This window comes from Gorilla gorilla, chromosome 10 (genome assembly GCF_029281585.2).
Source record: "Gorilla gorilla gorilla isolate KB3781 chromosome 10, NHGRI_mGorGor1-v2.1_pri, whole genome shotgun sequence".
Taxonomy (NCBI): Eukaryota; Metazoa; Chordata; class Mammalia; order Primates; family Hominidae; genus Gorilla; species Gorilla gorilla.
The window spans coordinates 66,476,025-66,500,645 of NC_073234.2; positions in this window are offsets into that span (position 1 = coordinate 66,476,025).

Genomic DNA, 24,621 nt, shown 5'->3' on the forward strand with positions numbered 1-24,621 from the left:
TTTGGACCTCTTTGAGGATTTCGTTGGAGACGGCATTTCTTCATCTAATGCTAGACAGAAGAATTCTCAGTTACTTCTTTGGGTTGTGTGTGTCCAACTCACAGAGATGAACCTTTCTTTAGGAAGAGCATATTTGAAACCCTCTTTTTGTGGAATTTGCAAGTGGACATTTCAAGTTCTTTGGGGCCAACGGCGGAAAAGGAAATATCTTCATATAAAACCTAGAGAGAATCATTTTCAGAAACCACTTTGTGATGTGTGCGTTCCACTCACAGAGTTTAACCTTTCTTTTCATAGAGCTCTTTGGAAACACTCTGTTTGTAAAGTCTGCAGGTGGATATTTGGACCTCTTTGAGGATTTCGTTGGAAACGGGATTTCTTCATCTAATACTGGACAGAATTCTCAGTAACTTCTTTGTTTCGCATCTGTTCAACTCACAGAGTTGAACCTTCCTTTAGACAGAGCAAATTTGAAACCCTCTTTTTGTGGAATTTGCAAGTGGAGATTTCACCCGATTTGGGACCAATGGGAGAAACGGAAATATCTTCTTATAAAAACTACAGAGAATCATTCTCAGAAACCACTTTGTGATGTGTGCGTTCCACTCACAGAGTTTAACCTTTCTTTTCATAGAGCAGTTTGGAAACACTCTCTTTGTAAAGTGTGCAAGTGGATATTTGGACCTCTTTGAGGATTTCGTTGGAAACGGGAATTATTCATCTAATGCTAGACAGAAGAATTCTCAGTAACTTCTTTGTTTTGAGTGTGTATAACTCACAGAGTTGAACCTTCCTTTAGACAGAGCAGATTTGAAACCCTCTTTTTGTGGAATTTGCAAGTGGAGATTTCAAATGCTTTGAGGCCAACGGTAGAAAAGGAAAAATCTTCATATAAAAACTAGAGAGAATCATTTTCAGAAACCACTTTGTGATGTGTGCCTTCCACTCACAGAGTTTAACCTTTCGTTTCATAGAGCAGTTTGGAAACACTCTGTTTGTAAAGTCTGCAAGTGGATATTTGGACCTCTTTGAGGATTTCGTTGGAAACGGGATTTCTTCATCTAATACTGGACAGAATTCTCAGTAACTTCTTTGTTTTGCATGTGATCAACTCACAGAGTTGAACCTTCCTTTACACAGAGCAGATTTGGAACCCTCTTTTTGTGGAATTTGCAAGTGGTGATTTAACCCGATTTGGAGCCAACGGTAGAAAAGGAAATATCTTCGTGTAAAAACTACAGAGAATCAATCTCAGAAACCACTTTGTGATGTGTGCGTTCCACACACAGAGTTTAACCTTTCTTTTCATAGAGTTGTTTTGAAACACTCTGTTTGTAAAGTCTGCAGGTGGATATTTGGACCTCTTTGAGGATTTCGTTGGAAACGGGATTTCATCTAATGCTAGACAGAAGAATTCTCAGTAACTTCTTTGTTTTGCGTGTGTACAACTCACAGAGCTAAACCTTCCTTTAGAGAGAGCAGTTTTCAAACCCTCTTTTTGAGAATTTTGCTAGTGGAGATTTCACCTGATTTGGGGCCAACGGTAGAAAAGAAAATATCTTCATATAAAAACTACAGAGAATCATTCTCAGAAACCAGTTTGTGATGTGTGCATTCCACTCACAGAGTTTAACCTTTCTTTTCATAGAGCACTTTGGAAACACTTTGTTTGTAAAGTCTGCAAGTGGATATTTGTACCTCTTAGAGGATTTCGTTGGAAATGGGATTTCTTCATCTAATGCTAGACAGAAGAATTCTCAGTAACTTCTTTGTTTCGCGTCTGTACAACTCACAGAGTTGAACCTTCCTTTAGATGGAGCAAATATGAAACCCTCTTTTTGTGGAATTTGCAAGTGGAGATTTCACCCGATTTGGGTCCAACGGTAGAAAAGGAAATATCTTCTTATAAAAACCACAGAGAATCATTCTCAGAAACCACTTTGTGATGTGTGCGTTCCACTCACAGAATTTAACCTTTCTTTTCATAGAGCACTTTGGAAACACTCTGTTTGTAAAGTCTGCAAGTGGATATTTTGACCTCTTTGAGGATTTCGTTGGAAACGGGATTTCTTCATCCAATGTTAGACAGAAGAATTCTCAGTAACTTCTTTGTTTTGCGTGTGTACAACTCACAGAGTTGAACCTTCCTTTAGACAGAGCAGATTTGAAACCCTCTTTTTGTGGAATTTGCAAGTGGAGATTTCACCAGATTTAGGGCCAATGGTAGAAAAGGAAATATCTTCGTATAAAAATTACAGAGAATCATTCTCAGAAACCGCTTTGTGGTGTGTGCGTTCCACTCACAGAGTTTAACCGTTCTTTTCATAGAGCAGTTTGGAAACACTCTGTTTGTAAAGTCTGCAAGTGGATATTTGGACCTCTTTGAGGATTTCGTTGGAGACGGGATTTCTTCATCTAATGCTAGACAGAAGAATTCTCAGTTACTTCTTTGGGTTGTGTGTGTCCAACTCACAGAGATGAACCTTTCTTTAGGAAGAGCATATTTGAAACCCTCTTTTTGTGGAATTTGCAAGTGGACATTTCAAGTTCTTTGGGGCCAACGGCGGAAAAGGAAATATCTTCATATAAAAACTAGAGAGAATCATTTTCAGAAACCACTTTGTGATGTGTGCGTTCCACTCACAGAGTTTAACCTTTCTTTTCATAGAGCTGTTTGGAAACACTCTGTTTGTAAAGTCTGCAGGTGGATATTTGGACCTCTTTGAGGATTTCGTTGGAAACGGGATTTCTTCATCTAATACTGGACAGAATTCTCAGTAACTTCTTTGTTTCGCATCTGTTCAACTCACAGGGTTGAACCTTCCTTTAGACAGAGCAAATTTGAAACCCTCTTTTTGTGGAATTTGCAAGTGGAGATTTCACCCGATTTGGGACCAATGGTAGAAACGGAAATATCTTCTTATAAAAACTACAGAGAATCATTCTCAGAAACCACTTTGTGATGTGTGCGTTCCACTCACAGAGTTTAACCTTTCTTTTCATAGAGCAGTTTGGAAACACTCTCTTTGTAAAGTGTGCAAGTGGATATTTGGACCTCTTTGAGGATTTCGTTGGAGACGGGATTTCTTCATCTAATGCTAGACAGAAGAATTCTCAGTAACTTCTTTGTTTTGAGTGTGTACAACTCACAGAGTTGAACCTTCCTTTAGACAGAGCAGATTTGAAACCCTCTTTTTGTGGAATTTGCAAGTGGAGATTTCAAACGCTTTGGGGCCAACGGTAGAAAAGGAAAAATCTTCATATAAAAACTACAGAGAATCATTTTCAGAAACCACTTTTTGATGTGTGCCTTCCACTCACAGAGTTTAACCTTTCGTTTCATAGAGCAGTTTGGAAACACTCTGTTTGTAAAGTCTGCAAGTGGATATTTGGACCTCTTTGAGGATTTCGTTGGAAACGGGATTTCTTCATCTAATACTGGACAGAATTCTCAGTAACTTCTTTGTTTTGAATGTGATCAACTCACAGAGTTGAACCTTCCTTTAGACAGAGCAGATTTGGAACCCTCTTTTTGTGGAATTTGCAAGTGGTGATTTAACCCGATTTGGAGCCAACGGTAGAAAAGGAAATATCTTCGTGTAAAAACTACAGAGAATCAATCTCAGAAACCACTTTGTGATGTGTGCGTTCCACACACAGAGTTTAACCTTTCTTTTCATAGAGTTGTTTCGAAACACTCTGTTTGTAAAGTCTGCAGGTGGATATTTGGACCTCTTTGAGGATTTCGTTGGAAACGGGATTTCATCTAATGCTAGACAGAAGAATTCTCAGTAACTTCTTTGTTTTGCATGTGTACAACTCACAGAGCTAAACCTTCCTTTAGAGAGAGCAGTTTTCAAACCCTCTTTTTGAGAATTTTGCTAGTGGAGATTTCACCCGATTTGGGGCCAACGGTAGAAAAGAAAATATCTTCATATAAAAACTACAGAGAATCATTCTCAGAAACCAGTTTGTGATGTGTGCATTCCACTCACAGAGTTTAACCTTTCTTTTCATAGAGCACTTTGGAAACACTTTGTTTGTAAAGTCTGCAAGTGGATATTTTTACCTCTTAGAGGATTTCTTTGGAAATGGGATTTCTTCATGTAATGCTAGACAGAAGAATTCTCAGTAACTTCTTTGTTTCACGTCTGTACAACTCACAGAGTTGAACCTTCCTTTAGACAGAGCAGATTTGAAACCCTCTTTTTGTGGAATTTGCAAGTGGAGATTTCAAACGCTTTGGGGCCAATGGTAGAAAGGGAAATATCTTCGTATAAAAAGTACAGAGAATCATTCTCAGAAACCACTTTGTGATGTGTGCGTTGCACTCGCAGAGTTTAACCTTTCTTTTCATAGAGCAGTTTGTAAACACTCTGTTTGTAAAGTCTGCAAGTGGATATTTGGACCTCTTTGAGGATTTCGTTGGAAACGGGATTTCTTCATCTAATGCTAGACAGAAGAATTCCCAGTAACTTATTAGGGTTGCGTGTGTTCAACTCACAGAGTTGAACCTTTCTTTAGGAAGAGCAGATTTGAAACCCTCTTTTTGTGGAATTTGCAATTGGAGATTTCACCCGATTTTGGGCCAACGGTAGAAAAGGAAATATCTTCGTATAAAGACTACAGAGAATCATTCTCAGAAACCACTTTGTGATGTGTGCATTCCACTCACAGAGTTTAACCTTTCTTTTCATAGAGCAGTTTGGAGACACTCTGCTTGTAAGTCTACAAGTGGATATTTGGACCTCTTTGAGGATTTCGTTGGAAACGGGATTTCTTCATCTAATGCTAGACAGAAGAATTCTCAGTAACTTCTTTGTGTTGCGTGTGTACAACTCACAGAGTTGAAACTTTCTTTAGGAACAGCAGATTTGAAACCCTCTTTTTGTGGGATTTGCAAGTGGAGGTTTCGAAAGCTTTGGGGCCAACGGTAGAAAAGGAAAAATCTTCGTATAAAAACTACAGAGAATTATTTTCATAAACCACTTTGTGATGTGTGCCTTCCACTCACAGAGTTTAACCTTTCTTTTCATAGAGCAGTTTGGAAACACTCTGTTTGTAAAGTCTGCAAGTGGATAATTGGACCTCTTTGAGGATTTCGTTGGAAACGGGATTTCTTCATCTAATACTGGACAGAATTCTCAGTAACTTCTTTGTTTTGCATGTGATCAACTCACAGAGTTGAACCTTCCTTTAGACAGAGCATATTTGAAACCCTCTTTTTGTGGAATTTGCAATTGGAGATTTCACCCGATTTGGGGCCAACGGTAGAAAAGGAAATATCTTCTTATAAAAACTAAAGAGAATCATTCTCAGAAACCACTTTGTGATGTGTGTGTTCCACTCACAGAGTTTAACCTTTCTTTTCATACAGCAATTTGGAAACACTCTGTTTGTAAAGTCTGCAAGTGGATATTTGGAACTGATTGGGGATTTTGTTGGAAACGGGATTTCTTCATCTAATGCTAGACAGAAGAATTCTCAGTAACTTCTTTGTTTTGCCTGTGTACAACTCACAGAGATGAACCTTCCTTTAGACAGAGCAGATTTGAAGCCCTCTTTTTGTGGAATTTGCAAGTGGAGATTTCAAGCGCTTTGGGGCCAACGGTAGAAAAGGAAATATCTTCGTATAAAAACTACAGAGAATCATTCTCAGAAACCACTTTGTGATGTGTGCATTCCACTCACAGAGTTTAACCTTTCTTTTCATAGAGCAGTTTGGAAACACTCTGTTTGTAAACTCTGCAAGTGGATATTTGGACCTCCTTGAGGATTTCGTTGGAAACGGGATTTCTTCATCTAATACTAGACAGAATTCTCAGTAACTTCTTTGTTTTGCATGTGATCAACTCACAGAGTTGAACCTTCCTTTAGACAGAGTAGATTTGGAAGCCTCTTTTTGTGGAATTTGCAAGTGGTGATTTAACCCGATTTGGGGCCAACGGTAGAGAAGGAAATATCTTCGTGTAAAAACTACAGAGAATCAATCTCAGAAACCACTTTGTGATGTGAGCGTTCCACTCACAGAGTCTAACCATTCTTTTCATAGAGCTGTTTGGAAACACTCTGTTTGTAAAGTCTGCAGGTGGTTATTTGGACCTCTTTGAGGATTTCGTTGGAAACGGGATTTCTTCATCTAATGCTAGACAGAAGAATTCTCAGTAACTTCTTTGTTTTGTGTGTGTACAACTCACAGAGCTGAACCTTCCTTTAGAGAGAGCAGATTTCAAACCATCTTTTTGTGTAATTTGCTAGTGGAGATTTCACCCGATTTGGCGCCAAGTGTAGAAAAGAAAATATCTTCATATAAAAACTACAGAGAATCATTCTCAGAAACCACTTTGTGATGTGTGTGTTCCACTCACAGAGTTTAACCTTTCTTTTCATAGAGCACTTTGGAAACACTTTGTTTGTAAAGTCTGCAAGTGGATATTTCTACCTCTTAGAGGATTTCGTTGGAAATGGGATTTCTTCATCTAATGCTAGAGAGAAGAATTCTCAGTAACTTCTTTGTTTCGTGTCTGTACAACTCACAGAGTTGAACTTTCCTTTAGACAGAGCAGATTTGAAACCCTCTTTTTGTGGAATTTGCAAGTGGAGATTTCACCCGATTTGGGGCCAACGGTAGAAAAGGAAATATCTTCGTATAAAAACTACAGAGAATCATTCTCAGAAACCACTTTTTGATGTGTGCGTTCGACTCACAGAGTTTAACCTTTCTTTTCATAGAGCAGTTGGGAAACACTCTGTTTGTAAAGTCTACAAGGGGACATTTGGACCTCTTTGAGGATTTCGTTGGAAACGAGATTTCTTCATCCAATGCTAGACAGAAGAATTCTCAGTAACTTCTTTGTTTTACCTGTGTACAACTCACAGAGTTGAACCTTCCTTTTGACAGAGCATATTTGAAACCCTCTTTTTGTGGAATTTGCAAGTGGAGATTTCACCCGATTTGGGGCCAACGGTAGAAAAGGAAATATCTTCGTATATAAACTACAGAGAATCATTCTCAGAAACCACTTGGTGGTGTGTGCGTTCCACTCACAGAGTTTAACCTTTCTTTTCATAGAGCAGTTTGGAAACACTCTGTTTGTAAAGTCTGCAAGTGAATATTTGGTCCTCTTTGAGGATTTCGTTGGAAACGGGATTTCTTCATCTAATGCTAGACAGAAGAATTCTCAGTAACTTCTTTGGGTTGTGTGTGTTCAACTCACAGAGTTGAACCTTTCTTTAGGTAGAGCATATTTGAAACCCTCTTTTTGTGGAATTTGCAAGTGGACATTTCAAGTTCTTTGGGGCCAACGGTAGAAAAGGAAATATCTTCATTTAAAACCTAGAGAGAATCATTTTCAGAAACCACTTTGTTATGTGTGCGTTCTACTCACAGAGTTTAACCTATCTTTTCATAGAGCAGTTTGGCAACAACCTGTTTGTAAAATTTGCAAGTGGATATTTGGACCTCTTTGAGGATTTCGTTGGAAACGGGATTTCTTCATCTAATGCTAGACAGAAGAATTCTCAGTAACTTCTTTGTTTTGCGTGTGTTCAACTCACAGAGTTGAACCTTGCTTTAGACAGAGCAGATTTGCAACCTTATTTTTGTGGAATTTGCAAGTGGAGATTTCAAGCGCTTTGGGGCCAACGGTAGAAAAGGAAATATCTTCGTATAAAAAGTACAGAGAATCATTCTCAGAAACCACTTTGTGATGTGTGTGTTCCACTCGCAGAGTTTAACCTTTCTTTTCATAGAGCAGTTTGGAAACACTCTGTAAAGTCTGCAAGTGGATATTTGGACCTCTTTGAGGATTTCGTTGGAAACGGGATTTCTTCATCTAATGCTAGACAGAAGAATTGTCAGTAACTTCTTTGGGTTGCGTGTGTTGAACTCACAGAGTTGAACCTTTCTTTAGGAAGAGCAGATTTGAAACCCTCTTTTTGTGGAATTTGCAAGTGGAGATTTCACCCGGTTTGGGCCAATGGTAGAAAAGGAAATGTCTTCGTATAAAAATTAGAGAGAATCATTTTCAGAAACCACCTTGTGATGTGTGCATTCCACTCACAGAGTTTAACCTTTCTTTTTATAGAGCAGTTTGGAAACACTCTGTTTGTAAAGTCTGCAACTGGATATTTGGACCTCTTTGAGGATTTCGTTGGAATCGGGATTCCTTCATGTAATGCTAGACAGAAGAATTCTCAGTAACTTCTTTGTTTTGCATGTGTACAACTCACAGAGATATTCCTTCCTTTAGACACAGCAGATTTGAAACCCTCTTTTTGTGGAATTTGCAAGTGGACATTTCAAGCGCTTTGGGGCCAAATGTAGAAAAGAAAATATCTTCTTATAAAAACTAGAGAGAATCATTTTCAGAAATCACTTTGTGATGTGTGCGTTTCACTCGCCGAGTTTAACCTTTCTTCTCATAGAGCAGTTTGGAAACATTCTCTTTGTAAAGTCTGCAAGCGGATATTTGGACCTCTTTGAGGATTTCGTTGGAAACGAGATTTCTTCATCTAATGCTAGACAGAAGAATTCTCAGTAACTTTTTGGGTTGTGTGTGTTCAACTCACAGAGTTGAACCTTTCTTTAGGAAGAGCATATTGAAACCCTCTTTTTGTGGAATTTGCAAGTGGACATTTGATGTTCTTTGGGGACAACGGTAGAAAAGGAAATATCTTCATATAAAACCTAGAGAGAATCATTTTCAGAAACCACTTTGTGATGGGTGCGTTCCACTCACAGAGTTTAACCTTTCTTTTCATAGAGGAGTTTGGAAACACCCTGTTTGTAAAGTTTGCTAGTGGATATTTGGACCTCTTTGAGGATTTCATTGGAAACGGGATTTCTTCATCTAATGCTAGACAGAAGAATTCTCAGTAACTTCTTTGTTTTGCCTGCGTATAACTCACAGAGTTGAACCTTCCTTTAGACAGAGCAGATTTGCAACCTTATTTTTGTGGAATTTGCAAGTGGAGATTTCAAGCGCTTTGGGGCCAACGGTAGAAAAGAAAATATCTTCGTATAAAAACTACAGAGAATCATTCTCAGAAACTGGTTTGTGGTGTTTGCGTTCCACTCGCAGAGTTTAACCTTTCTTTTCATAGAGCAGTTTGGAAACACTCTGTAAAGTCTGCAAGTGGATATTTGGACCTCTTTGAGGATTTCGTTGGAAACGGGATTTCTTCATCTAATGCTAGACAGAAGAATTCCCAGCAACTTCTTTGGGTTGCGTGTGTTGAACTCACAGAGTTGAACCTTTCTTTAGGAAGAGCAGATTTGAAAAACTCTTTTTGTGGAATTTGCAAGTGGAGATTTCACACGATTTTGGGCCAACGGTAGAAAAGGAAAAATCTTCATATAAAAACTACAGAGAATCATTTTCAGAAACCACTTTGTGATGTGTGCATTCCACTCACCGAGTTTAACCTTTCTTTTCATAGAGCAGTTTGGAAACACTCTGTTTGTAAAGTCTGTAAGTGGATATTTGGACCTCTTTGAGGATTTCCTTGGAAACGGGATTTCTTCATCTAATACTAGGCAGAATTCTCAGAAACTTCGTTTTGCAAGTGATCAACTCACAGAGTTGAACATTCCTTTAGATAGAGCAGATTTGGATCCCTCTTTTTGTGGAATTTGCAAGTGGTGATTTCACCCGATTTGGGGCCGACGGTAGAAAAGGAAATATCTTCATGTAAAAACTACAGAGAATCATTCTCAGAATCCACTTTGTGATGTGTGCATTCCAATCACAGAGTTTAACCTTTCTTTTCATAGAGCTGTTTGGAAACACTCTGTTTGTAAAGTCTGCAAGTGGATATTTGGACCTCTTTGAGGATTTCGTTGGAAACGGGATTTCTTCATCTAATGCTAGACAGAAGAATTCTCAGTAACTTCTTTGTTTTGCGTGTGTACAACTCACAGAGTTGAACCTTCCTTTAGACAGAGCAGATTTGAAACCCTCTTTTTGTGGAATTTGCAAGTGGACATTTCAAGCACTTTGCGGCCAATGGCAGAAAAGGAAATATCTTCGTATAAAAACTAGAGAGAATCATTTTCAGAAACCACTTTGTGATGTGTGCGTTCCACTCACAGAGTTTAACCTTTCTTTTCATAGAGCAGTTTGGAAACAGTCTCTTTGTAAATCATGCAAGTGGATATTTGGACCTCTTTGAGTATTTCGTTGGAAACGGGATTTCTTCATCTAATGATAGACAGAAGAATTCTCAGTAACTTCTTTGGTTTGTGTGTGTTCAACTCACAGAGTTGAACCTTTCTTTAGGAAGAGCAGATTTGAAACCCTCTTTTGTGGAATTTGCATGTGGACATTTCAAGCGCTTTGGGGCCAATGGTAGAAAAGGAAATATCTTCATGTAAAAAATACAGAGAATCATTTTCAAAAACCACTTTGTGATGTGTGCGTTTCGCTCACAGAGTTTAACCTTTCTTTTCATAGAGCAGTTTGGAAACCCTCTGTTTGTAAAGTCTGCAAGTGGATATTTGGACTTCCTTGAGGATTTCGTTGGAAACGGGATTTCTTCATCTACTACTAGACAGAATTCTCAGTAACTTCTTCGTTTTGCATGTGTAAAACTCAAAGAGTTGTTCCTTCCTTTATACAGAGCAAATTTGAAACCCTCTTTTTGTAGAATTTGCAAGTGGACATTTCACGCGATTTGGGGCCAACGGCAGAAAAGGAAATATCTTCGTATAAAACCTAGAGAGAATCATTTTCAGAAACCTCTTTGTGATGTGAGCGTTCCACTCACAGAGTTTAACCTTTCTTTTCATAGAGCAGTTTGGAAACACACTGTTTGTAAAGTCTGCACGTGGATATTTGGACCTCTTTGAGGATTTCGTTGGAAATGGGATTTCTTCATCTAATGGTAGACAGAAGAATTCTCAGTAACTTCTTTGGGTTGCATGTGTTCAACTCACAGAATTGAACCTTTCTTTAGGAAGAGCAGATTTGAAACCCTCTTTTTGTGGAATTTGCAAGTGGAGATTTCACCCGGTTTGGGTCAACGGTAGAAAAGGGTATATCTTCGTATAAAAATTAGAGAGAATCATTTTCAGAAACCACTTTGTGATGTGTTCGTTCCACTCACAGTGTTTAACCTTTCTTTTCATAGAGCAGTTTGGAAACACTCTGTTTGTAAAGTCTGCAAGTGGATATTTGGACCTCTTTGAGGATTTCGTTGGAAACGGGATTTCTTCATCTAATGCTAGACAGAAGAATTATCAGTAACTTCTTTGTTTTGCATGTGTACAACTCACAGAGTTGTTCCTTCCTACAGACAGAGCTGATTTGAAACCCTCTTTTTGTGGAATTTGCAAGCGGACATTTCAAGCGCTTTGGGGCCAACGGTAGAAATGGAAATATCTTCGTATAAAAAGTAGAGAGAATCATTTTCAGAAACCACTTTGTGATGTGTGCGTTCCACTCACAGAGGTTAACCTGTCTTTTCATAGAGCAGTTTGGAAACACTCTGTTTGAAACGTCTGCAAGTGGATATTTGGACCTCTTTGAGGATTTCGTTGGAAACGGGATTTCTTCCTCTAATGCTAGACAGAAGAATTCTCAGTAACTTCTTTGGGTTGCGTGTGTTCAACTCACAGAGTTGAACCTTTCTTTAGGAAGAGCAGATTTGAAACCCTCTTTTTGTGGAATTTGCAAGTGGACATTTCAAGTTCTTTGGGGCCAACGGTAGAAAAGGAAATATCTTCGTATAAAAACTAGAGAGAATCATTTTCAGAAACCACTTTGTGAGGTGTGCTTTCCACTCACCGAGTTTAACCTTTCTATTCATAGAGCAGTTTGGAAACACTCTGTTTGTAAAGTCTGCAAGTGGATATTTGGACCTCTTTGAGGATTTCGTTGGAAAAGGGATTTCTTCATCTAATGCTAGACAGAAGAATTCTCAGTAACTTCTTTGTTTTGCATGTGTAAAACTCGAAGAGTTGTTCCTTCCTTTAGACAGAGCAAATTTGAAACCCTCTTTTTGTAGAATTTGCAAGTGGACATTTCAAGCGCTCTGGGGCCAATGGTAGAAAAGGAAATATCTTCGTATAAAAACTAGAGAGAATCATTCTCAGAAACCACTTTGTGATGTGGGCGTTCCACTCACAGAGTTTAAGCTTTCTTTTCATAGAACAGTTTGGGAACACTCTGTTTGTAAAGTCTGCAAGTTGATGTTTGCACCTCTTAGAGGATTTCGTTGGAAACGGGATTTCCTCATCTAATGCTAGACAGAAGAATTCTCAGTAACTTCTTTGGGTTTGGTGTGTTCAACTCACAGAGATGAACCTTCCTTTAGACAGAGCAGATTTGAAACCCTCTTTTTATGGAATTTGCAAGTGGAGATTTGAAGCGCTTTGGGGCCAACGGTAGAAAAGGAAATATCTTCGTATAAAAACTACAGAGAATCATTCTCAGAAACCACTTTGTGATGTGTGCGTTCCACTCACAGAGTTTAACCTTTCTTTTCATAGAGCAGTTTGGAAACACTCTGTTTGTAATGTCTGCAAGTGGATATTTGGACCTCTTTGAGGATTTCTTTGGAGACGGGATTTCTTCATCTAATGCTAGACAGAAGATTTCTCAGTAACTTCTTTGCTTTGCGTGTGTACATCTCACAGAGTTGAACCTTCCTTTTGACAGAACAGGTTTGAATCCCTCTTTTTGTGGAATTTGCAAGTGGAGATTTCACACGATATTGGGCCAACGGTAGAAATGGAAATATCTTCGTATAAAAACTAGAGAGAATCATTTTCAGAAACCACGTTGTGATGTGTGCATTCCACTCACAGAGTTTAATCTTTCTTTTTCATAGAGCAGTTTGGAAACACTCTGTTTGTAAAGTCTGCAATTGGATATTTGGACCTCTTTGAGGATTTCTTTGGAAACGGGATTTCTTCGTCTAATGCTAGACAGAAGAATTCTCAGTAACTTCTTTGGGTTGCATGTGTTCAACTCACAGAGTTGAACTTTTCTTTAGGAAGAGCAGATATGAAACCCTCTTTTTGTGGAATTTGCAAGTGGACGTTTCAAACACATTGGGGCCAACGGTAAAAAGAAAATATCTTCATATAAAAACTAGAGACAAACGTTTTCAGAAACCTCTTATTGATACGTGCGGTCCACTCACAGAGTTTAACCTTTATTTCATAGAGCAGTTTGGAAACACTCTGTAAAGTCTGAATGCGGGAATTTGGACCTCTTGGAGGATTTCAATGGGAAAGTGATTTCTTCATCTAATGCTAGACAGAAGAATTCTCAGTAACTTCTTCAGGTTGCGTGTGTTCAACTCACAGAGTTGAACCTTCCTTTGGACAGAGCAGAATTGAAAGCCTCTTTTTGTGGAATTTGCAAGTGGCGATTTCAAGCGCTTTAGGGCCAAATGGAGAAATGGAAATATCTTCCTATAAAAACTAGAGAGAATCATTCTCAGAAGCCACTTTGTGATGTGTGCGTTGCACTCACACAGTTTAACCTTTCTTTTCTTAGAGCAGCTTGGAAACACTCTGTTTGTAAAGTCTGCAAGTGGATATTTGGACCTCTTTGAGGATTTCATTGGAAATGGGATTTCTTCATCAAATGCTAGACAGAAGCATTCTCAGTAACTTCTTTGGGTTGTATGTGTTCAACTCACAGAGTTGAACCTTCCTTTAGACAGAGCAGATTTGAAACCCTCTTTTTGTGGAATTTGCAAGTGGCGATTTCAAGCGCTTTGGGGCCAAAAGTAGAAATGGAAATATCTTCCTATAAAAACTAGAGAGAATCATTCTCAGAAACCACTTTGTCATGTGTGCGTTCCACTCACACAGTTTAACCTTTCTTTTCTTAGAGAAGCTTGGAAACACTCTGTTTGTAAAGTATGCAAGTGGATATTTGGACCTCTTTGAGGATTTCATTGGAAACGGGATTTCTTCATCTAATGCTAGACAGAAGAATTCTCAGTAACTTCTTTGGGTTGCCTGTGTTCAACTCACAGAGTTGAACCTTCCTTTAGACAGAGGAGATTTGAAACCCTCTTTTTGTGGAAATTGCAAGTGGAGATTTGAAGCGATTTGTGGCCAACAGTAGAGAAGGAAATATCTTCGTATAAAAACTAGACAGAGTCATACTCAGAAACCACTTTGTGATGTGTGCGTTCCACTCACAGAGTTTAACCTTTCTTTTCATAGAGCAGCATGGAAACACTCTGTTTGTAAAGTCTGCAGGTGGATATTTGGACCTCTTGGAGGATTTCACTGTAAACTGGATTTCTTCATCTAATGCTAGACAGAAGAATTCTCAGTAACTTCTTGGGGTTGCGTGTGTTTAACTCACAGATTTGAAACTTTCTTTTGGAAGGGCAGGTTTGAAATCCACTTTTTGTGGAATTTGCAAGTGGAGATTTCAAGAGCCTTGGGGCCAACGGTATAAAGGCAAATATCTTCGTATAAAAACTAGAGAGAATCATTCTCAGAAACCACTTTGTGGTGTGTGCGTTCCACCCACAGAGTTTAACCTTTCTTTTCATAGAGCAGTTTGGAAACACTCTGTAAAGTCTGCAAGTGGATATTTGGACATCTTCGAGGATTTCGTTGGAAACGGGATTTCTTCATCTAATGCTAGACAGAAGAATTCTCAGTAACTTCTTTGGGTTGCGTGTGTTCAACTCACAGGGGTGAACCTTCCTTTACACAGAGCAGATTTGAAACCCTCTTTTTGTGGAATTTGCAAGTGGAGATTTCAAGCGCTTTGGGGCCAACGGTAGAAATCGAAATATCTTCGTATAAAAACTAGAGTCATTCTCAGAAACCACTTTGTGATGTGTGCGTTCCACTCACAGAGTTTAACCTTTCTTTTCATAGAGCAGTTTGGAAACAATGTGTTTGTAAAGTCTGCAAGTGTTTACTTGGACCTCTTTGAGGATTTCATTTGAAACGGGATATACTCATCTAACGCTAGACAGAATAATTCTCAGTAAATACTTTTGGTTGCGTGTGTTCAACTCACAGAGTTGAACCTTCCTTTAGACAGAGCAGATTTGAAACCCTCTTTTTGTGGAATTTGCAAGCGGAGATTTCTAGTGCTTTGGGGCCAACAGTAGAAAAGAAAATATCTTCGTATAAAAACTAGAGAGAATCATTGTCAAAAACCACTTTGGGATGTGTCCGTTCCACCCACAGAGTTTAACCTTTCTTTTCATAGAGCACTTTGTAAACACTCTGTTTGTAAAGTCCGCAAGTGGATATTTGGACATCTTTGTGGATTTCGTTGGAAACGGGGTTTCCTCATGTAACGCTAGACAGAATAATTCTCAGTAACTTCTTTGGGTTGCGTGTGTTCAACTCACAGAGTTGAACCTTCCTTTAGACAGAGTAGATTTGAAACCCTCTTTTTGTGGAATTTGCAGGTGTAGATTTCAAGAGCTTTGAGGCCAACGCTAGGAAAGGAAATATCTTCGTATAAAAACTAAAGGAAATACCATCGTATAAAAACCAGAGAGAATCATTCTCAGACACCACATTGTGATGTGGCCGTTCCACTCAGCGAGTTTAAGCTTTCTTTTCATAGAGCAGTTTGGGAACACTCTGTTTGTAAAGTCTGCAAGTGGATGTTTGCACCTCTTTGAGGATTTCGTTGGAAACGGGATTTCTTCATCTAATGCTAGACAGAAGAATTTATAGTAACTTCTTTGGGTTCGATGTGTTCAACTCACGGAGTTGAACCTTTCTTTAGGAAGAGCAGGTTTGAAATCCACTTTTTCTGGAATTTGCAAGAGAAAATTTCAAGCGCTTTGTGGCCAACAGATGAAAAGGAAATATCTTCGTATAAAAACTACAGAGAATCATTCTCACAAACCACTTTGTGATGTGTGTGTTCCACTCACAGAGTTTAACCTTTCTTTTCATAGAGCAGTTTGGAAACACTCTGTTTGTAAAGTCTGCAAGTGGATATTTTGACCTATTGGAGGATTTCGTTGGAAACGGGATTGCTTCATCTAATGCTAGACAGAAGAATTCTCAGTAACTTCTTTGCGTTGCGTGTGTACAACTCACAGAGTTGAACCTTCCTTTAGACAGAGCATATTTGAAACCCTCTTTTTGTGGAATTTGCAAGTGGACTTTTCAAGCGCTTTGGGGCCAACGGTAAAAAAGGAAACATCTTCGTATAAAAACTAGAGAGAATCATTTTCAGAAACCACTTTGTGACGTGTGCATTCCACTCACAGAGTTTAACCTTGCTTTTCATAGAGCAGTTTGGAAACACCCTGTTTGTAAAGTCTGCAAGTGGATATTTGGACCTCTTTGATTATTTCGTTGGAAACGGGATTTTTTCATCTAATGCTAGATGGAAGAATTGTCAGCAACTTCTTTGGGTTGCGTGGGTTCATCTCACAGACTTGAACCTTCCTTTAGACAAAACAGATTTGAAACCCTCTTTTTGTGGAATTTGCAGGTGGAGATTTCAAGCGGTTTGAGGCCGATGGCAGAAAAGGAAATATCTTCTTATAAAACCTAGAGAGAATCATTCTCAGAAACCACTTTGTGATGTGTGCATTGCACTCACAGTGTTTAACCTTTCTTTTCATAGAGCAGGTTGGAAACACTCTGTTTGTAAAGTCTGCAAGTGGATACTTGAACCTCTTTCAGGATTTCGTTGTAAACGGGATTTCTTCATCTAATGCTAGACAGAAGAATTCTCAGTAAATTCTTTGTTTTGTGGGTGTTCATCTCACAGAGGTGAACCTTCCTTTAGAGAGAGCAGGTTTGAAACCCTCTTTTTGTGGAATTTGCAAGTGAAGATTTCAAGCGCTTTGCGGCCAACGGTAGAAAAGGATATATCTTCATATAAAAACTAGAGAGAATCATTCTCTCAAACCACTTGTGATGTGTGGTTTCCACCCACAGAACTTAAGCTTCCTTTTCATAGAGCAGTTTGGAAACACTCTGTTTGTAATGTCTGCAAGTGGATATTTGGACCTCTTTGAGGATTTCGTTGGAAACGGGATTTCTTCATCTAATGCTAGACAGAAGAATTCTCAGTAACTTCTTTGGGTTGCGTGTGTTCAACTCACAGAGTTGAATCTTTCTTTAGGAAGAACAGATTTGAAACCCTCTTTTTGTGGAATTTGCAAGTGGACATTTGAAGCGCTTTGGGGCCAACGGTAGAAAAGGAAACATCTTCGTATAAAAACTAGAGAGAATCATTTTCAGAAACCACTATGTGACGTGTGCGTTCCACTCACAGAGTTTAACCTTTCTTTTCATAGAGCACTTTGTAAACACTCTGTTTGTAAAGTCCGCAAGTGGATATTTGGACATCTTTGTGGATTTCTTTGGAAACGGGGTTTCCTCATGTAACGCTAGACAGAATAATTCTCAGTAACTTCTTTGGGTTGCGTGTGTTCAACTCACAGAGTTGAACCTTCCTTTAGACAGAGTTGATTTGAAACCCTCTTTTTGTGGAATTTGCAGGTGTAGATTTCAAGAGCTTTGAGGCCAACGCTAGGAAAGGAAATATCTTCGTATAAAAACTAAAGGAAATACCATCGTATAAAAACCAGAGAGAATCATTCTCAGACACCACATTGTGATGTGGCCGTTCCACTCAGCGAGTTTAAGCTTTCTTTTCATAGAGCAGTTTGGGAACACTCTGTTTGTAAAGTCTGCAAGTGGATGTTTGCACCTCTTTGAGGATTTCGTTGGAAACGGGATTTCTTCATCTAATGCTAGACAGAAGAATTTATAGTAACTTCTTTGGGTTCGATGTGTTCAACTCACGGAGTTGAACCTTTCTTTAGGAAGAGCAGGTTTGAAATCCACTTTTTCTGGAATTTGCAAGAGAAAATTTCAAGCGCTTTGTGGCCAACAGATGAAAAGGAAATATCTTCGTATAAAAACTACAGAGAATCATTCTCACAAACCCCTTTGTGATGTGTGTGTTCCACACACGGAGTTTAACCTTTCTTTTCATAGAGCAGTTTGGAAACACTCTGTTTGTAAAGTCTGCAAGTGGATATTTTGACCTATTGGAGGATTTCGTTGGAAACGGGATTCCTTCATCTAATGCTAGACAGAAGAATTCTCAGTAACTTCTTTGCGTTGCGTGTGTACAACTCACAGAGTTGAACCTTCCTTTAGACAGAGCATATTTGAAACCCTCTTTTTGTGGAATTTGCAAGTGGACTTTTCAAGCGCTTTGGGGCCAACGGTAAAAAAGGAAACATCTTCGTATAAAAACTAGAGAGAATCATTTTCAGAAACCACTTTGTGACGTGTGCATTCCACTCACAGAGTTTAACCTTGCTTTTCATAGAGCAGTTTGGAAACACACTGTTTGTAAAGTCTGCAAGTGGATATTTGGACCTCTTTGATTATTTCGTTGGAAACGGGATTTTTTCATCTAATGCTAGATGGAAGAATTGTCAGCAACTTCTTTGGGTTGCGTGGGTTCATCTCACAGACTTGAACCTTCCTTTAGACAAAACAGATTTGAAACCCTCTTTTTGTGGAATTTGCAGGTGGAGATTTCAAGCGGTTTGAGGCCAATGGCAGAAAAGGAAATATCTTCTTATAAAACCTAGAGAGAATCATTCTCAGAAACCACTTTGTGATGTGTGCATTGCACTCACAGAGTTTAACCTTTCTTTTCATAGAGCAGGTTGGAAACACTCTGTTTGTAAAGTCTGCAAGTGGATACTTGAACCTCTTTCAGGATTTCGTTGTAAACGGGATTTCTTCATCTAATGCTAGACAGAAGAATTCTCAGTAAATTCTCTGTTTTGTGGGTGTTCATCTCACAGACGTGAACCTTCCTTTAGACAGAGCAGATTTGAAACCCTCTTTTTGTGGAATTTGCAAGTGAAGATTTCAAGCGCTTTGCGGCCAACGGTAGAAAAGGATATATCTTCATATAAAAACTAGAGAGAATCATTCTCTCAAACCACTTGTGATGTGTGGTTTCCACCCACAGAACTTAAGCTTCCTTTTCATAGAGCAGTTTGGAAACACTCTGTTTGTAATGTCTGCAAGTGGATATTTGGACCTCTTTGAGGATTTCGTTGGAAACGGGATTTCTTCATCTAATGCTAGACAGAAGAATTCTCAGTAACTTCTTTGGGTTGCGTGTGTTCAACTCACAGAGTTGAATCTTTCTTTAGGAAGAACAGATTTGAAACCCTCTTTTTGTGGAATTTGCAAGTGGACATTTGAAGCGCTTTGGGGCCAACGGTAGAAAAGGAAACATCTTCGTATAAAAACTAGAGAGAATCATTTTCAGAAACCACTATGTGACGTGTGCGTTCCACTCACAGAGTTTAACCTTTCTTTTCATAGAGCACTTTGGAAACGCTCTGTTTGTAAAGTCTGCAAGTGGATATTTGGACCTCTTTGAGGATTTCGTTGGAAACGGGATTTCTTCATCTAATGCTAGACAGAAAAATTCTCAGTAACTTCTTTGCTTTGCGTGTGTACAACTCACAGAGTTGAACTTTCCTTTAGACAGAGCAGATTGGAAACCCTCTTTTTGTGGAATTTGCAAGTGGAGATTTCACTCGATTTGGGGCCAAAGGTAGAAATGGAAGTATCTTTGTATAAAAACTACAGAGAATCATTCTCAGAAACCACTTTGTGACGCGTGCGTTCCACTCGCAGAGTTTAACCTTTCTTTTCATAGAGCAGTTTGGAAACACTCTGTTTGTAAAGTCTGCAAGTGGATATTTGGACCTCTTTTAGTATTTCATTTTAAACGGCATCTCTTCATCTAATGCTAGACAGAAGAATTCTCAGTAACTTCTTAGGGTTGCGTGTGTTCAACTCACAGAGGTGAACCTTCCTTTACACAGAGCAGATTTGAAACCCTCTTTTTGTGGAATTTGCAACTGGAGATTTCAAGCGCTTTGGGTCCAACGGTAGAAAACGAAATATCTTCGTATAAAAACTAGAATCAGTCTCAGAAACCACACTGTGATGTGTGCATTCCACTCACAGAGTTTAACCTTTCTTTTCATAGAGCAGTTTGGAAACAATGTGTTTGTAAAGTCTGCAAGTGTTTAGTTGGACCTCCTTGAGGATTTCGTTTGAAACGGCATATACTCATCTAACGCTAGACAGAATAATTCTCAGTAAATACTTTGGGTTGCCTGTGTTCAACTCACAGAGTTGAACCTTCCTTTAGACAGAGCAGATTTGAAACCCTCTTTTTGTGGAATTTGCAAGCGGAGATTTCTAGTGCTTTGGGGCCAACAGTAGAAAAGAAAATATCTTCGTATAAAAACTAGAGAGAATCATTGTCAAAAACCACTTTGGGATGTGTCCGTTCCACCCACAGAGTTTAACCTTTCTTTTCATAGAGTACTTTGGAAACACTCTGTTTGTATAGTCTGCAAGTGGATATTTGGACCTCTTTGAGGATTTCGTTGGAAACGGGGTTTCCTCATGTAACGATAGACAGAAGAATTCCAGTAACTTCTTTGGGTTGCGTGTGTTGAACTCACAGAGTTGAACCTTCCTTTAGACAGAGTAGATTTGAATCCCTCTTTTTGTGGAATTTGCAGGTGTAGATTTCAAGAGCTTTGAAGCCAACGGTAGGAAAGGAAATATCTTCGTATAAAAACTAAAGGAAATACCATGGAATAAAAATTAGAGAGAATCATTCTCAGAAACCACATTGTGATGTGGGCGTTCCACTCACCGAGTTTAAGCTTTCTTTTCATTGAGCAGTTTGGGAACACTATGTTTGTAAAGTCTGCAAGTGGATGTTTGTACCTCTTTGAGGATTTCGTTGGAAACGGGATTTCTTCATCTAATGCTAGACAGAAGAATTTTCGGTAACTTCTTTGGGATCGATGTGTTCAACTCACGGAGTTGAACCTTTCTTTAGGAAGAGCAGGTTTGAAATCCACTTTTTCTGGAATTTGCAAGTGGATATTTCTAGCGCTTTTTGGCTAACAGATGAAAAGGAAATATCCTCGTATAAAAACTACAGAGAATCATTCTCACAAACCACTTTGTGATGTGTGTGTTCCACTCACAGAGTTTAACCTTTCTCTTCATAGAGAAGTTTGGAAACACTCTGTTTGTAAAGTCTGCAAGTGGATATTTTGACCTATTTGAGGATTTCGTTGGAAACGGGATTTCTTCATCTAATGCTAGACAGAAGAATTCTCAGTAACTTCTTTGGGTTGCATGTGTACAACTCACAGAGTTGATCCTTCCTTCAGACATAGCAGATTTGAAACCCTCTTTTTGTGCAATTTGCAAGTGGAGATTTCAACCACTTTTGGGCCAACGGAAGAAAAGGAAATATCTTCAAATAAAAACTAGAGAGAATCATTTTCAGAAACCACTTTGTGATGTGTGCATTCCACTCACATTGTTTAACCTTTCTTTTCATAGAGCAGCTTGGAAACACTGTGTTTGTAAAGTCTGCAAGTGGATATTTGGACCTCTTTGAGGATTTCGTTGGAAACGGGATTTCTTCATCTAATGCTAGACAGAAGAACTCTCAGTAACTTTTTGTTTTGCGTGTGTACAACTCACAGAATTGAACCTTCCTTTTGACAGAGCAGATTTGAAACCCTCTTTTTATGGAATTTGCAAGTGGAGATTTAACCCGATTTGGGGCCAAGGGTAGAAAAGGAAATATCTTCATATAAAAACTACAGAGAATCAATCTCAGAAACCTCTTTATGATTTGTGTGTTCCAGTCACAGTGCTCATCCTTTCTTTTCATAGAGCAGTTTGGAAACACTCTGCTTGTAAAGTCTGCAAGTGGATATTTGGACCTCTTTGAGTATTTCGTTGGAAACAGGATTTCTTCATCTAATGCTAGACAGAAGAATTCTCAGTAACTTCTTTGGGTTGCGTGTGTCCAACACACAGAGTTGAACCTTTCTTTAGGAAGAACAGATTTGAAACCCTCTTTTTGTGGAATTTTCAAGTGGACATTTCAAGCGCTTTGGGGCCAACGGTAGAAAAGGAAACATCTTCGTATAAAAACTAGAGAGAATCATTTTCAGAAACCACTTTGTGACGTGTGCGTTCCACTCACAGAGTTTAACCTTTCTTTTCATTGAGCACTTTAGTAACACTCTGTTTGTAAAGTCTGCAAGTGGATAGTTGGACCTCTTTGAGGATTTCGTTGGAAACGGGATTTCTTCATCTAATGCTAGACAGAAGAATTCTCAGCAACTTCTTCGCTTTGCGTGTGGACAACTCACAGAGTTGAAACTTCCTTTAGACAGAGCAGATTTGAAACCCTCTTTTTGTGGAATTTGCAAGTGGAGATTTCAATCGCTTTGGGGCCAACGGTAGAAAACGAAATATCTTCGTATAAAAACTAGAATCAGTCTCAGAAACCACTTTGTGATGGGTGCGTTCCACTCACAGAGTTTAACCTTTCTTTTCAAAGAGTAGTTTGGAAACACTCTTCTTGTAAACTGTGCTGGTTTATATTAAGAACTCTTTGAGGATTTCATTGGAAACGAGATTTCTTCATCTAATGCTAGACCGAAGAATTCTCAGTAACTTCTTTGGGTTGTGTGTGGACAACTCACAGAGTTGAACCTTCCTTTAGACAGAGCAGATTTGAAACCCTCTTTTTGTGGAATTTGCAAGGGGAGATTTCAACCGCTTTGGGGCCAATGGTAGAAAAGGAAATATCTTCGTATCAAAACTACAGAGAACCATTCTCAGAAACCAATTTGTGATGTGTGCGTTCCACTCACAGAGTTTAACCCTTCTTTTCATAGAGCAGCTTGGAAACACTCTGTTTGTAAAGTCTGCAAGTGGATATTTGGACCTCTTTGAGGATTTCGTTGGAAACGGGATTTCTTCATCTAATGCTAGACAGAAGAATTCTCAGTAACTTCTTTGGGTTGCGTGTGTTCAACTCACAGAGTTGAACCTTTCTTTAGACAGAGCAGAGTTGAAACCCTCTTTTTGTGGAATTTGCAAGTGGAGATTTCAAGCGCTTTGGGGCCAACGGTAGAAAAGGAAATATCTTGGTATAAAAACTAGAGAGAATCATTCTCAGAAACCACTTTGTGATGTGTGCGTTCCACTCACAGAGTTTAACCTTTCTTTTCATAGAGCAGCTTGGAAACACTCTGTTTGTAAAGTCTGTAAGTGGATATTTGGACCTCTTTGAGGATTTCGTTGGAATCGGGATTTCTTCATCTAATTCTAGACCGAAGAATTCTCAGTAACTTCTTTGGGTTGTGTGTGTACAACTCACAGAGTTGAACCTTCCTTTAGACAGAGCAGATTTGAAACCCTCTTTTTGTGGAATTTGCAAGTGGAGATTTCAACCGCTTTGGGGACAACGGTAGAAAAGGATACATCTTCTTATAAAAACTACAGAGAATCATTCTCAGAAACCACTTTGTGATGTGTGTGTTCCACTCACAGAGCTTTACCTTTCTTTTCATACAGCAGTTTGAAAACACTCTGTTTGTAATGTCTACAACTGGATATTTGGACCTCTTTGAGGATTTCGTTGGAAACGGCATTTCTTCATCTAATGCTAGACAGAAGAATTCTCAGTAACTTCTTTGGGTTGTGTGTGTTCAACTCACAGAATTGAACATTCCTTTAGACAGAGCAGATTTGAAACCCTCTTTTTGTGTAATTTGCAAGTGGAGATTTCAAGCGATTTGGGGCCAACGGTAGGAAAGGATATATCTTCTTATAAAAACTAGAGAGAATCATTCTCACAAACCACTTTGTGATGTGTGCATTCTACCCACAGAGTTTAAGCTTCCTTTTCACAGAGCAGTTTTGAAACACTCTGTTTGTAAAGTCTGCAAGTGGATATTTGGTCCTCTTTGAGCATTTCTTTGCAAAAGGGATTTCCACAGCTAACGCTAGACAGAAGAATTCTCAGTAACTTCTTTGGGTTGCGTGCATTGAATTCACAGAGTTGAACCTTCCTTTAGACAGAGGAGATTTGAAACCCTGTTTTTGTGTAATTTACTAGTGGAGATTACAAGCAGTTAGAGGCTAACGGTAGAAAAGGAAATATCTTCGCATAAAACTTAGAGAGAATCATAATCAGAAACAACTTTGTGATGTGTGCATTCCACTCACAGAGTTTAACCTTTCTTTTCAAAGAGCAGCTTGGAAACACTCTGTTTGTAAAATCTGCAAGTGGATATTTGGACCTCTTTCAGGATTTCTTTGGAAACGGGATTTCTTCATCTAATGCTAGACAGAAGAATTGTCAGTAACTTCTTTAGGTTGCATGGGTTCATCTCACAGAGATGACTCTTCCTTTATGCAGAGCAGATTTGATAGCCTCTTTTTGTGAAATTTGCAAGTGGACATTTCATGCGCTTTGGAGCCAACGGTAGAAAAGGAAATATCTTCGCTTAAAAACTAGAGAGAATGATTTTCAGAAACCACTTTGTGATGTGTGTATTCCAATCACAGAGTTTAACCTTTCTTTTCATAGAGCAGTTTGGAAACACTCTGTTTGTAAAGTCTGCAAGTGGATATTTGGACCTCTTTGAGGATTTCGTTGGAAAGGAGAATTCTTCATCTAATGCTAGACAGAAGAATTCTCAGTAAATTCTTTGGGTTGCGTGTGTACAACTTACAGAGTTGAAACTTCTTTTAGTCAGAGAAGATTT